Genomic DNA, 14907 nt, shown 5'->3' with positions numbered 1-14907 from the left:
AGTCGCTGACACGGATTGTGAATTCTCGGAACCCAAGCATGGATCCCTGTGGTACTCCACGAGTCACAGCCCGCGAAGGATTTGTTTATTCCCATTGTTTGCTTTCTGTTCAACACCCAATTCTCAGTCCACATCAGTACATCACCCCCAATCCCACCTGCTGTGGAGACCGCAGATGCTGGAATCTGGAGTAAAAATCATGCTGCTGGAGGAACTCAGCGGGTCAGGCAGCATCTGGACTGTCCAGTCCCGGTGAAGGGTCTCGACAAGGAACAATGACTTTCCATTGCCCTCCACAGATGTGTCCTAACCTTGTCCACCAATCTCCCATGTGAGACCTATGGAATGCCTTCCAAAACCCAAGGACACCACATCCTCTGCTTCCCCTCATCTCCTTCTCACATCTGAAAGGACTCCAAATGTGATTTCTTTTTCATAAATCCATGCTAACTCTGCTCAATCCAGTTACACTCTTCAAGGAGACCTGTTGTTACAGTAAATGTAGATCCCACCACTTTGCTCACCACTGGCCCTCGTCCCTCTCTCCCTCCCTACTAAATAGTGGGATCACATTTGCTCCCCTCCAATCCACAGGGACAATTCCAGAGTTGGCAGAACAATTTGAGAGCCAGAACATTCACCATCTCCAATGCCACCTTCTTCATAACTCAGGGACACAGAAACATCACGTCCCTGGGGATTTATCAGCTCTCAGACTCACCAACTTCTCCAGTGCTGTTGAGGAACACACTGCTCCTCATGTGTGCAGCTGAACTGTTCACATGTATGTGCAGTGGGATGGACACATAACCACTGGGCTGGTCAAATGTTCTGGCAACTCAAACAATCCCCTTGAATAATTAACAGACACGGAAACACTGTTCTCATTGCACAGAAAACTATCTGAAATGTTTCCGAAAAGTTATTCAAGTGTATAATTCAACAGAATGGGAAGGGCTTTCATGGCATGTAAAGTCACCTTTGATGTTTGTTCAGTTTTCCACATTTGGCAATTCCCCAGCAGCCTCCTGGAAATCCCCATTCTGTTGGGTGACGGAATGGGGGAATCTCAAAGTCTGGACTTCTGCTCCCAGAATGCCAATGGTACCAAGCCTGGCACTGCTGGCCAGACCTGTCCATCAGTGTTCCTGGGATCGACCCCACCCCTGCGGCAGGCAGCGAGCTGGTCGGCTCACCGTGCCTCAGAAAGTTCTTCCCCAATGGCCCCGCTCCCTCCCTCTCCCCGCCATTAGTCCGCACTCCCCACACAGCCCACCCCACACCCCTCCCTCTCCCCACCATCAGTTCGCACTCCCCACACCCCTCCCTCTCCACACCAGGGGGGAGGGGGAGAGGGAGAGAGGGAGAGAGGGGGAGGGGGGGGAGGGGGGAGGGGGAGGGGGGAGGGGAGGGGGGGAGGGGAGGAGGGGAGGGGAGGGGGGGAAGAGGGGGGGGGGAGGGGGGGAAGAGGGGGGGGGGAGGGGGGGAAGAGGGGGGGGGAGGGGGGGAAGAGGGGGGGGAGGGGGGGAAGAGGGGGGGGAGAGGGGGGGGAGAGAGGGGGGGAGGGGGGGAGAGAGGGGGGGAGAGAGGGGGGGAGGGGGGGGGGAGAGTGGGGGGAGGGGGGGAGAGAGGGGGGGGAGGGGGGGAGGGGGGGAGAGAGGGGGGGGAGGGGGGAGGGGGGGAGAGAGGGGGGGAGAGAGAGGGGGGAGAGGGGGGGAGAGGGGGGGAGAGGGGGGGAGGGGGGAGAGGGGGAGGCGGGGAGGGGGGAGAGGGGGGGAGAGGGGGGAGAGGGGGGGAGAGGGGGGGAGGGGGGAGAGAGAGGGGGGAGGGGGGAGAGAGAGGGGGGGAGGGGGGAGAGAGAGGGGGGGAGGGGGGAGAGAGGGGGGGAGGGGGGAGAGAGGGGGGGAGGGGGGAGGGGGGAGGGGGGAGGGGAGGGGGGAGGGGGGAGGGGGGGGGAGGGGGAGAGAGGGGGGGGAGGGGGGAGAGAGGAGGGGGAGGGGGGGAGAGGAGGGGGGGAGGGGGGGGAGAGGGGGGGGGAGGGGGGAGGGAGAGGGGGGGAGGGGGGAGGGAGAGGGGGGGGAGGGGGGGAGAGGAGGGGGGGGAGGGGGGGAGAGGAGGGGGGGGAGGGGGGGAGAGGAGGGGGGGGAGGGGGGGAGGGGAGGGGGGGGAGGGGGGGAGGGGAGGGGGGGGAGGGGGGGAGGGGAGGGGGGGGAGGGGGGGAGGGGAGGGGGGGGGAGGGGGGGAGGGGAGGGGGGGGGAGGGGGGGAGGGGAGGGGGGGGAGGGGGGGAGGGGAGGGGGGGGAGGGGGGGAGGGGGGGAGAGGAGGGGGGAGGGGGGGGGAGGAGGGGGAGGGGGAGGGGGGGGAGGGAGGGGGGAGAGGAGGAGGAGGGGGGGAGCCAGAATCTCCGGGCTGGGACGGGTGGGGCTGATGTGGGGTCAGTGCGAGGGGCGAGGGGTGCGGACTGAGCCCACATCACATGTACCGACACCCCGCAGCCACTCTCCAACCCCCCGCCCCCCGCTCGCCGCCGCTGACCTGCAGAGTAGCAGAGACCCGGGGCTGCGCTCATGGCTCATCACCGGCCGGGCTCCGGGCTCCTGAGCTGCCGACCGACTGCCCGGCCCCTTCCTGCTCCAGCTCTCGCCCCCACCAGAAAAGCGAAAGCAGACACACACCAGAGCCCCGCCCCGACGCCTCCCGTGATTCACGCCAGTCCCACCGGCTTCGGACGTCCCTCGAAGTCCCAGCAACAGACCCAGAGCCGCGTCCGTGTCCGGGCGTCATCCCCCATCCGCTGGACCACGGGAGCCGGGGCGGTCAGCGGACCTTGGAAACACCCCGCAGGGCAGGCAGCGGCCGTGGGGACAGGAGCAGATAACGGTTCTGAGGAAGGCTCCTCCCTGCACAGTTCAACTGTCCCTGTCTCTGCAGATGCCGCCCGTTGCCAGTCCAGCAGTTGCCGTGTCCCGGGTGGTGTCCACTTGTTGACAGCTGCAGTCTCCCAGCGACCTGGAGTGCTCCCTCATACTCCTGACTGGTATTGGTTTATTATTGTCACTTATACTGAGGTACAGTGAAAAACTTGTCTTACAAACCGATCGTACAGGTCAATTCATTACACAGTGCAGTTACATTGAGTTAATACAGAGTCCATTGAGGTAGTACAGGTAAAAACAATAACAGTACAATCACAGCTACAGAGAAAGTGCAGTGTAATAAGGTGCAAGGTCACAAGGTAGATCGTGAGGTCAGAATCCATCTCATCCTATAGGGCACTGTTCAATAGTCTTATCACAATGGGGTAGAAGCTGTCCTTGAGCCTGGTGGGACGTGCCCTCAGGCTCCTGTATCTTCTCCTGATGGGAGCAGAGAGAAGAGAGAATGTCCCGGGTGGGCAGGGTCTTTGTGCCACCTCAAACTCAGCCTCTTTCCACCTCTTTTGAGACATTTGCATCATCATTAGTGGTGGGGGAAGTGTGGGGAGACTGGAGGGTTTAAGGAGGCTGCAAAGTAAATCTGGGAACTGTTGACCAGTGAGTCTATTATCTGGGGTGTGTAAGTTACTGGAGGGGATTCTGAGGGATAAGATATACAGTATGTGCATCTGGAAAGACAGGGGTTGGTTAGGGATAGTCCACACGTCTTTGAGCTTGGGAGATCATGTCTTATGATTGAGTTTTTTGATGAAGTGACCAAGAAGGTCAATGAGGGCAGGGTGGTAGATGTGGTCTATATGGACTTCAGTGAGGTCCCACATAGTAGGCTGCTCTGGAAGGTTAGATCACATGGAATCCAGGGAGAGCTGGTTAATTAGATACACAATTGACTTGATGACAGGAAGCAGAGGGTGATGGTGGGAGGTTGTTTCTCAGACTGGAGGCCCATGACCAGTGGAGTGCCTCACGGCTCAGTGCTGGGCCCATTGTTGCTTGTCTTCCATATCAATGATTTGGATGAGGATGTACAAGGCAGGGTTAGTGAGATTGCAGATAACACTAAAATAGGTGGTGTAGTGGACAGTGAAGGTTATCAAAAATTACAGGGTGGTCTTGATCAGCTGAGTAAGTGGGCCGAGGAATGGCAAATGGAGTTTAATTCAGATAAGTGCGATGTGTTGCGTTTTGGGAAGTTAAATCAAGGTAGGATTTTTACAGTAAACAGTAGGGCCCTGGGGAGAGTTGAAGAACAGAGGGACCTTGGAGTACAAGTACATGGTTCCCTGAAAGTTGAGTCACTGATAGACAGGGTGGTGAAGAAGGCTTTTGGCAGACTGGCTTTCATTAGTCAGGGCACTGAGTATAAAAGTTTGGAGGTCGTGTTGCAGTTGTACAAGGTGAGGCTGCACTTGGTATTGTGTTCAGTTTTGGTCGCCCTGTTATAGGAAAATACGTTATTAAACTGGAGAGAGTGCAGAAGAGATTTACACGGATGTTGCCAGGAGTTGAGGGACTGGGTTATCGAGAGAGGTTGCACAGGCTGGGATTGTTTTCCTTGGAGCGTAGGAGACCGAGGGGTGATCTTGGAGAGGTGTTTAAGATCATGAGGGGCATAGACAGGGTGAATGTGTATAGTCTTTATCCTGGGGTTGGGGAATCAAGAACTAGAGGGCACAGGGTTAAGGTGAGAGGGGAGAGATTTAACAGGAACTTGAGGGGCAACTTTTTCACCCAGAGGGTGGTGAGTGTGTGGAACGAGCTGCCAGAGGAAGTGGGTGAGGCAGGTACAACAACTTTTAGAATCAGAATCAGGTTTATTATCACCGACATATTCATGAAATATTTTGTTTTGCGGCAGTGGCGCAGTGCAAGTCATAAAGACATAAAAACAACTTATAAATTACAAAAATAAATAAATAATACAAAAGAGGAATAATGAGGTAGTGTTCATGGGTTCATGGGCCATTCAGAAATCTGATGGCAGAGGGGAAGAAGCTGTTCCTGAATGGTTGAGTGTTGGTCTTCAGGCTCCTGCCCTCCTCCCCGATGGTAGTAACGAGAAGAGGGCATGTCTCGGGTGGTGAGGGTCCTTAGTGATGGATGCCGCCTTCTTGAGGCACCGCCTCTTGAAGATGTCCTCGATGGTGGGAAGGGGCTTTGTCCGTGATGGAGCTGGCTGAGTCTACAACCCTCTGCAGCCTCTTGCGATCCTGCACATTGGAGCCTCCGTACCAGATGTTGATGCAACCAGTCAGAATGCTCTCCACCGTACATCTGCAGAAATTTGCAAGAGCCTTTGGTGACGTACCGAATCTCCTCAAACTTCTAATGAAGTAGAGCTGCTGGCGAGCCTCCTTTGTGATTGCATCAATATGTTGGGCCCAAGATAAATCCTCTAAGATGCTGATGCCCAGGAACTTGAAGCTGCTCACCCTTTCCACCGCTGACCCCTCAGTGAGGACTGGTGTGTGTTCTCCCGACTTCCCCTTCCTGAAGTCCACATTCAGTTCCTTGGTCTTGCTGATGTTGAGTGCGAGGTTGTTGTTGCAACACCACTCAACTAGCCGATCTACCTCACTCCTGTACGCCTCCTCATCACCATCTGAGATTCTGCCAACAACAGTGAAGTCGTTTAAGAGACAGTTAGATAGGTACATGGATAGGAAGGGTTTAGAAGGATATGAACCAAATGCAGGCAAATGGGACTTGCTTGGATGGGCATTTTGGTCGGCATGGACCCGTTGGGCTGAAGAGCCTGTTTCTGGGCTGTGTGACTCTATGACACTTGTAGCCACAGTATTTCTGTGGCTGATTCAGTTGAGTTTTTGGTCAATGGTGGGTGACCCTCAGGATGTTGATGGTTGGGACCTTGGTGATGTCAATGCCACTGAATGTCAAGGGTGGACAACTTCTTGCTGGAGTTGGTTATTGCCTGGCGCATCTGTGGGACAAAATCTGCTTGCATCTTAGCACCACCTGTGTGAATGTTGTCTGGGTCCTTCTGCATGCAGACCTGGACTGCTTCACTTGTTGAGTTGTGTGAGTGGATTTGAACACTGTCCAATACTCAGTCAACTTCCCCACTGCTGACCTTACAAAGAACAAAGTTCATTATTGAAGCAGCAGAGTGTGTTTGGGCCTCAGACACCACCATGAGGAACTCCTGCAGTGATGTGCCAGAGCTGCATTCACAACCAGAACTATGTCCCTACCTCAGTCCCAGCACACCCAGTCCTGAACGGTGGTGGACCATCAAACAGCTAATGAGGGGACATGGCTTTGACACCCACAACATTGTCCTCACCGTGAGTATGACCCCAACCACTGGTGTGTTTCCCCTTGATGCCCATTGACCAGTTTTAGCAGGGATCCTTCATGCCACAACCAACAATGTGGAAAGTTGCCCAGGTACACGCTGTTCACAAAAAGCAGGACCAATTCAACCACCTCATCCGTCCACTCTCAAATGCTGCCTTGACGTCGAGGGCAGTCATGCTCACCTCATCTCGAAAGTTCAGCTCTTTGGTCTGTGTTTGGACCCAGGCTCTGAGGTCTGATGCCATGGTCCTGGTGAAACCAAGCTGGGTATCAGTGAGTGTGCTTGACAGCACTGTTGCTGACAGCTCCCATCACTTTGAAGATTGAGAGCAGACTTTCTGGGCAGTGATTAGCCAGATTGGATTGGTCTGGGGTTTTGTGAATAGGACATACCTGGGCAATTTTCCACAATGTCGGGGAGATGCCAGTGCTGTAACTGTCCTGCAGCAGCTTGGCTGGAGGCACAGCCAGTCCTACAGCTGGGACGTTGCCTGGTCCCACGGCTCTCAGACATTTCCTGATACCACGTGGAGTGAATGGACTTGGCCGGAGACCAGCTTCAGTGACGGTGGGGAGGTCAGGACGGAGTGAGGTGGAGCATCACTTGGCATTGCCGGCTGAATGTGATGCAACTGCTTCAAGTCTCACCTCCAGCACTCACCTGCTGGGTCCAACGTCACTGAGGATGGGAATGTTTTTGGAGCCTGTTTGTCCACCACCATTCATGACACTGTGGCAGGACAGCGGAGCTTTGATCTGATCCGTTAATGTGAGAACGCCCAGCTCTACCTGGTGTGTTCTGGTTTCGCTGCTTAACACACACGTAGTCCTCCATTGCAGCCTCACCAGGTGTCACCTCATCATCTTTGAATATCCCTGGAGCAGCTCCCAGCATGATCTCTCGCACTCCTCACTGACCTGGGGTTGGTCCCCTGGTCTGACAGTAGTGGTGGAGTGACGGATGTGCTGGGCCCTGAGGTTACAGGCTGTGGTGGTGGACATCTCCGGTGATGCTGATGGTCCTTAGTGCCTCACGGACGCCCAGTGTGGGGATGGGGGGGTGAGGGCTGTGTGGAGTGGTGGGGGAGGATGGGGGTGTGGGGATGGAAGGGTGGAGGGCTGCATGGGGGGGTGTTGGGAGATGGAATGTGCTGGGATGGGTAGGGGGTGTGTGGTGGAAGGTAGGTAAGGGGGTGTGGAGTGGGATGGGTGGGGAGGTGTGGTGGGTAGGTGAGGAGTGTGTAGAGGGGGATGGGTGGGGGGTGAAGGGTGTGGTGGGGGTAGGTAGGTAGGGGGTGTGGTGGGGTGAGGGGGTATGGAGGGGGATGGGTGGGGTGTGTGATGAGGGGGGTGGTATGTGGTCAGGGAGGCGTGGAGGGGGATGGGTGGGGTGGAGGGTGTGTGGTAGAATGGTTGGTGAGGGTGTGTGTGTGGGGGGGGTGGGATTAATGGAACAGTTGGTGAGGGGGTGGTGGGTGATGTGTATGTGGACCTTCAAATGGCCTTTGATAAACTGATAGGCACCAGCAACATTCAGTCCTGTCTGATGGGGCCGAGCGCAGTTGTGTGGATGTGAGACTGGCTGGGGGACGGGGCCGAGCGCAGTTGTGTGGATGTGAGACTGGCTGGGGGACGGGGCCGAGCGCAGTTGTGTGGGTGTGAGACTGGCTGGGGGACAGAGTCAGATGAACGATTGTCTTCCAGTCAGCTGGGAGATGGACCGTGGTGCTACCTAGAGGTCAGTGTTGGGACCTCTGCTCTTTCTGATACGTATCCAGTGACAGGAGCTCAGGAGTCTACAAACTGTGAGAAGGCTTGGATCAGCTTTCAGTCGAACAGTAAGCTGATGAAGTTTGATGTGGGGCAGTGTGGGTTCTGTGGAGATTCACAGTGGACTCTGTTGTGAAGGGTTTGGATAAATGGGGAGAATCCATTTCCAGTTGCTGGAGAGACTCAGGGCTGAAGCAGACGAGATGTTTTTCCTCTGGAACACGCTCCCTGACTGAGCAATGGGGACAGATTCAACTGGAGCATCAGGGAAAGACTCAGAGCAGAAAATACATTTCAGACCTATGGGCAGAGAGGATGGAGTGGGAACTAACTGGATCACTGTGCTAAAGAGCTGGCACAAGAATGATGGACAGAATAGCCTCTTGATTAGCATATTGGAAATAACTGGGTTGATCAGCAGCTCCCGTTGGTTGGGAAGGTGACTGGGCAGCTCTGGTTACAGGAGGAGGGACTAGTTGTACTTGGCCACTGGGAAGGGAAGCAGGGCTCTGCACACTTTGTGCTGTACCTGGCCACTCAGAACCAGGGGACATGGTCTAAAAATAATCAGTCATCACTTAAGATATAGATGAGGTAAAACATTTTCTCTCAGAGGACAGTGAGCCTTTGGAACTCTCTTCCCCAAAGGGTGGCAGAGCAGAGTCTTTGGATGTTCTTAAGACCAAGGTAGATGCTTGGTAAACCCATGGCTGTTAGTCGACAGGAATGTGGAGTTGATGCTAGCGGTTAGCGTAACGCTTTACAGCGCCAGCGACCCGGGTTCAATTCCGGCTGCTGTCTGTAAGGAGTTTGTACGTTCTCCCTGTGTCTGCGTGGGTTTCCTCTGGGTGCTCCGGTTTCCTCCCACATTCCAAAGACGTACAGGTTAGGAAGTTGTGGGCATGCTATGTTGGCACCGGAAGCGTGGCGACGCTTGCGGGCTGCCCCCAGAACGCTCTACGCAAAAGATGTATTTCACTGTGTGTTTCGATGTACATGTGACTAATAAAGAAATCTTACCTTACAAACATACTGGGCATGATCTTGTCAAATGGCGGAGCAGGCTCAAGTGGTCTCCTCCTGTTCCCCATTCATATGTTTGTATGTTGGGCCAATCAGCAGTGAGAGGCCGTGTGATGAAGCCCTTTGAGGCTAAACCCTAAAACATCTCATTAATTCACCTTCTAAAATGACTTGATCTTTTACATTCGGCAAGAGTGCATCCAGCAGATGGTTCATGTCTGAACCATGATGAGATAAGGGTTAAGGGGCCCAGAACTGCAAGTAGCTTTTGCTGTTGACCTTTAAAGTAGATCTCCATGGAAGAAGTTGCAATGGTCTGAGCAACAAGGGTGGTTTCCTGTTTCCTATCAGAGGAAACCATAACTTGTCTTGTCAAGTGATGCCCCTGTAATTGGCAGTCTGCCTGGAGACCTATAGAGCATGAAAGTTGTCTGAAGTTGCTCAGCAAGGCAGTGTTCCACCCACTATCGGGTGGAGACCACACCTGTCCTTAGAGAAAAACATGGTTGTCTCTTCATATCCTCTGCAGTGGCCCAGCAACACCCCACGTTGTCAGGTACATTAAACGGGTAGTATGTAGAGTCTTGCCCACGTTGTACACACCCAAAGAAATATACTTTGAAAGTAAAATCCACAAACTTCATCACTGGGATGACAAGGGCAGTACCACCTGCAGGTTCCCCTCCATGTCACACACCATCCTGACTTGGAAACAGATTGCCCTGTCCTTTGTTGTCACTTGAAACTGCTTCAGAATGGAAGGCTGATCTGGGTGCCCTCAGCAAAGTTAGCACTGTAGGTACAACAAATAACTAGGAACCTGAAGCAAGCAAGAGCATGGGCCTTACACTCAACATCTGCAAACCAAAGGTCTGCCAGCTTAGCCTTGCTTCACCACACTGCCCTCCAACAATAAAGGTTCACATTGAGACCTTGGAAATATGGACCACGTCCTTATCTCAGAGACCCCTCTCAGGGAATTGTTATAAGACTATTGAACAGACCTCATATGATAAAGGTGAATTCTTGATCTCCCAATCTACCTCGTCATGGCCCTTGCACCTTATTGTCTGCCTGCACTGCTCTTTCTCTGTAACTGTAACACTTTATTCTGCATTCTGTTATTGCATTTCTCTTGTACTACCTCAATGTACTTATGACTGAAATGATCTGTATGGCTGGCATGCAGAACAAAGTTCTTCACCGTACCTCGGTACATGTGACCATAATAAACCAGTTACTGATTACATTGATGATGAAATTCACCACCACTTGTAATGCGCTGAGGAGAAGGGTGTTTGAAGATCCTCGGACCTGGCACAAGACTCGTGGTCTACCGGTGCAGTGATCCCTGGCCTCCTGAGTTCTGGACGACCTACAGCAAGTTTGTCAAGGCTGGAAAAATATTCCCAATAACTGTCTCCACAAAGCCTTCCAAATTCACTGGAAGGGTAGGTGAACAAACATCAGTGTCCTCTCTCAGGTCAACGTACCCAGGGTCCAGGCCCCAGTGACACTCCATTCACTACACTGTACAGATACAAGACACACAAACATTTTATTCTGTGATCTGTCACGGGAAGAAAACATCAGGTGGAGAGAGGAAAAGATTCAAGGATGTGCTCAAAGCTTCCTTGAAGGGAGGCAACATCTTCAATGACCCATGACGATCCAGAGAATGAGCTGCAGGGGTGGTACTGAGAACCCTCAGACCATGCACTGTGAGCTCACTGAAGCCCTGTGTACGCCACAGTTTCCACATTGACCTCATCCAGCATCTCAGCAAAACTGGAGTGAAAGTAGGGAACTGGCTGAGGCGGAGGAGGAAGGCAAATGTGTACCGTCTTCAACTGAACGGGGAGAGGGTGAAGTAGAGAAGTTGTAACCATACAGGGCACTGTTGGGACTACAGCTGGAGAACTCGTACAGGTTTGGTCCACCCATTTTAGGAAGTCTGCTCAGAGAAGGTAATTGGTTTAATATTATCACGTGTACCGAGGGACAGTGAAGAACTTTGTTTTGCAGGCCATCCGGACAGATCAGTTCATCACATCAGTACATCGAGGTAGTTCAAGGAAAAGCAACAACAGGATACAGAAGGTTTACTGTTGATTCCTGGAATGAAGGGTTTGCCTGACTAGGAATTAGTGAGTTGGTTGGGCCTGTACTCATTGGCTGGAAAGAATGGGGGTGATCCTGCTGAAACATCTAAGAACCTGTGAGCAGATGTTTCCTCTGGTAGAGTGATGTTAGGCCGAGGGGGCATTGTTTCAGTAAAAGAGGTCACTGTTTTAGATGGAGATGAAGAGGAAGGTTGTGAGTCTCTGGAACTCTCTGCCTGAGAGTGTGGTGGGGACGGAATCACTGAAATCACTGAGACAGGCAGATCTTTGGTGTCAAAGGTTCTGGAGAACAGGCAAGAAAATGGGGCTGAGGCCAAGATCACATCAGCCATGTTCTTGTCCATTTGGGGAATGGGCTCCGGGGGGGGGGGGGGGGTGAACCTCCACCTCATCCTATTTCTTATGCTCCTGGTAGGTGTTGAGTGATCCAAGAAGACCACGCACTCACAGGAAGTTAAGGGTGGCCGTCAGTGGTGACACTGCCAGTGATGTCCGTGTCCTGGGAATGGGTACCAGGAAGAATAGACATCAGCGCAGTAAACTTTCGGTAAATTACGTAAGTTTTGACAAATTGGTCAGCAGCCAATGCTTGTGAACACGATGGAGAGAGCATCCAGAATTAACCACATCCCATTAACAACACACAACTGAAACCAAACTATCTTTAGCAGCCTGAATTTAACTGTAAGGCTTTATCTCAGCTGCATTTGCCAACTTCCCACAGCAAATTTTAGCTTCCCCATTTGTCTTTTCTATTGCTAACTGCAATTATTTCTTACTTCACAGACTCACAGGATGGTGAGTGCCCTCCTCACTGCTCACTACGCCTCCAACTTTTGTACCATCTGCACATTAAGAAATTGTGCCTCGTACACGCAAGTTCAAATCATTGGTATATATCAAGAAATGGAGTGGTCCTAATGTGACCCCGGAAAATTCCACTGCCCTTCTGTGTCCTATCACTTAGTCAGTTTTCTGCCCATGCTGCTGCAGACCCTTGTATTCTGCAAACTTCAACCCTAACGACGCCTATCATGTGGCATCTTATCAAACAAATCCATTTACACCGTCAACTGCATCTTCTTCAATTCTTCTGTTAGTTCATCAAAAAAGCTGTAACGTTAGTTGGACACAATTTGCCTTCAATAAATTCCTGCCAGCTTTCTCTATCCAATCGACATTTGCCTGAGTGACTGGTAATTCGTCTTTGATTTTTGTTTCTTGAACCTTCCTCAGCAACAAGACTAAACTGACTGGGTCTGTAGTAACTGGGCTCAAAAAGAATAATGTTTGCCAGTTTTCGGTCCTCAGGCACCACCCCTGAGTCCACAGATATTTGGGAAACTACAGCCAGTGCCTCTGCAACCTGGGGTACATTGCAACCAAACTCATTGATTTATCCCATGCTCCAGCCCCAGTCCATCACTGGACATACAGGGTCTCATGTGCAGCATTCCAGTTGACTTTAATGGGCAGGAATTTTATTCCCTGCCTTCTGAGTTAGACGATGCATTAGAGATTGTATGCAGCACTACCTTCTGTAAGTTTGGTTCCATTGACCAATGGAACTGAATTTTGGAAACAAAGTGCAGTGTTGTTAGCATTTAATGCATCAGTAGGTTAAATACTCTAGAGACCAGGAAAATAATCCCTTGCGGCCACGTCAACAACAGCTCCCATCTCTTTGCTGATGATTGATAGTGGACTGATTGGATGGGCAGTGAAAGTCCATGCTTTTCTATTCCTCAAGAGTTGAGGTTAATTGAGGGCTTGGACCGGCACCATGGATGTTTGGTGCACCCCACTCTCTGGGCGTGTTGTCTGATCCCCCCCATTGAGATACCCCTCCCTATCTCTGCAACTGCCCCAACCCTCTGAACTCTCTACACTTTGTCTGTTCAAGACTTTTGATCCCGGTTTCATTTGCTCCTTGGTCGTGCTGCGTGCAGACGTGGGCTGCTTCATTTGTTGAGGAGTTGCAAACGGGATTGAACATTGTCCAATCGTTGGCCAACATCCCAGCTGCTGAACTTATGATGGAAGGAAGGTCAGTGATGAAGCGGCTGAAGATGATTGGTCCTAGAATCTGGCCTGAGCAACTCCTGCAGTTGGGATGATTGACCTACAACACCACAACCACAAACACTTCCTACCACTGGAGTGTTTCACTGGAGTGATGCCCATTGACCAGGTTCACCAGGGCTCGATGCCACACTTGGTCAAATGCTGCCTCGATGTCGAGTGCAGTCACTCTCACCTCACCTCTGGAGCTCAGCTCTTTGGTCTGTGTTTGGACCCAGGCTGCGATGAGTTCAGGAGCTGAGTGGTCCTGGTGAAACCCAAGATGGGTATTGGTGATCAGGTTACTAGCCAATGACAGCTCCCATCACTTTACTGATGATTGACAGTAGACTGACTGGGCAGTGATTACCGGATTGGATTGGTCCTGCTTTTTACTACGTTATCAGGTGGATGCAGAGATGTCACTGGAGAGAGAGCAGGTGGTGTTCCAGGACCACTGGGGTGGAGTAGATCCTGAGCAAGGATGGCAATGTGTTAAGTTAATGTAATTCAGTGTTGTAAATAAACCTCATTAAAACAAAATTACTGGGTAAATGCCAGTGTTGTAACTGTACTGGAACAGCTTGGCTGGAGGCATAGCCAGGTCTTCAGTCCTACAGCTGGTCCCACAGCCTTCCTGGGTCCAGGGCTCTCAGACATCTACTGATACCACATGGAGTGAACGGAATTGGTTGGAGACCAGTTTCTGTGACAGTGGGGATGTCAGTACGGAGTGAGATGGAGCATCACTCAGCACTGCCGGCTGAACATTGGAATTGGAATTGGAATTGGAATTGGTTTATTATTGTCACATGTACCAAGGTACAGTGAAAAACTTGTCTTGTGTACCGTTCATACAGATCATTTCATTACACAGTGCATTGAGGTAGTGCAAGTTAAAATACAGAATAAAGTGTTACAGTTATAGAGAAATAAGACAATAAGATGCAAGGCCATAACGAGGTAGATTGTGAGGTCAAGATTCCATCTTATTTTACTAGGGAACCATACAATCGTCTTATAACAGCGGGATAGAAGCTGTCCTTGGACCTGGTGGGACGTGCTTTCAGGCTTTTGTATCTTCTGCCTGATGGGAGGGGGGGAGAAGAGAGAATGTCCGGGGTGGGTGGGGTCTTTGATTATGCCAGCTGCTTTACCGAGGCAGTGAGAGGTATAGACAGAGTCCATGGAGGGGAGGCTGGTTTCCGTGATATGCTGAGCTGTGTCCACAACTCTCTGCAGTTTCTTGTGGTCCTGGGCAGAGCAGTTGCCGTACCAGAACATGGTGCGACTGCTTCAGTCTTCTCCCGTCTTTATCCACAGACTGGGCTCTGTCACCTCAGTGGATGTGGATGTCCACAGAGCTTCCTCCTCCCACAATCTCTCCATGTCTCTCTCTTCCTTCAAGATGTTCTTAAAACATACTGTTCTAACACATGTCCTAACACACAGCTCTGCCTCAAATGTAATGGGACAACACCCCTGTGTGGATCCAAGCTCAACACAGATAAATGCAAGATAGACAGAGAGGTCACTTATTACTTGGAAGGTGCGATTCTGGGTGGGGTAGAGGTACAAACCAGTCTTGGAGAACACCCCATCACAAAAAGTTGTGCCATAAATTGGTAAGGCCATTAAAAGCAAACCAACTAAGAGGCTATATATTAGAGTTGGA

General features: G+C 52.0%; 1 protein-coding gene across 1 annotated transcript in view; it reads right to left on the bottom strand.

Moving 5' to 3' along the window:
* Positions 1–14907, bottom strand: part of LOC127579057 (DENN domain-containing protein 3-like) — a 743140-nt gene that overhangs the window by 66081 nt on the left and 662152 nt on the right. The gene's annotated exons all lie outside the window — the stretch shown is intronic.

Source organism: Pristis pectinata, chromosome 16, assembly GCF_009764475.1.
Source record: "Pristis pectinata isolate sPriPec2 chromosome 16, sPriPec2.1.pri, whole genome shotgun sequence".
In the NCBI taxonomy this organism is placed as follows: domain Eukaryota; kingdom Metazoa; phylum Chordata; class Chondrichthyes; order Rhinopristiformes; family Pristidae; genus Pristis; species Pristis pectinata.
Note: the sequence above shows the minus strand (reverse complement) of the source record. Positions and strands in the feature narration are given on the sequence as shown.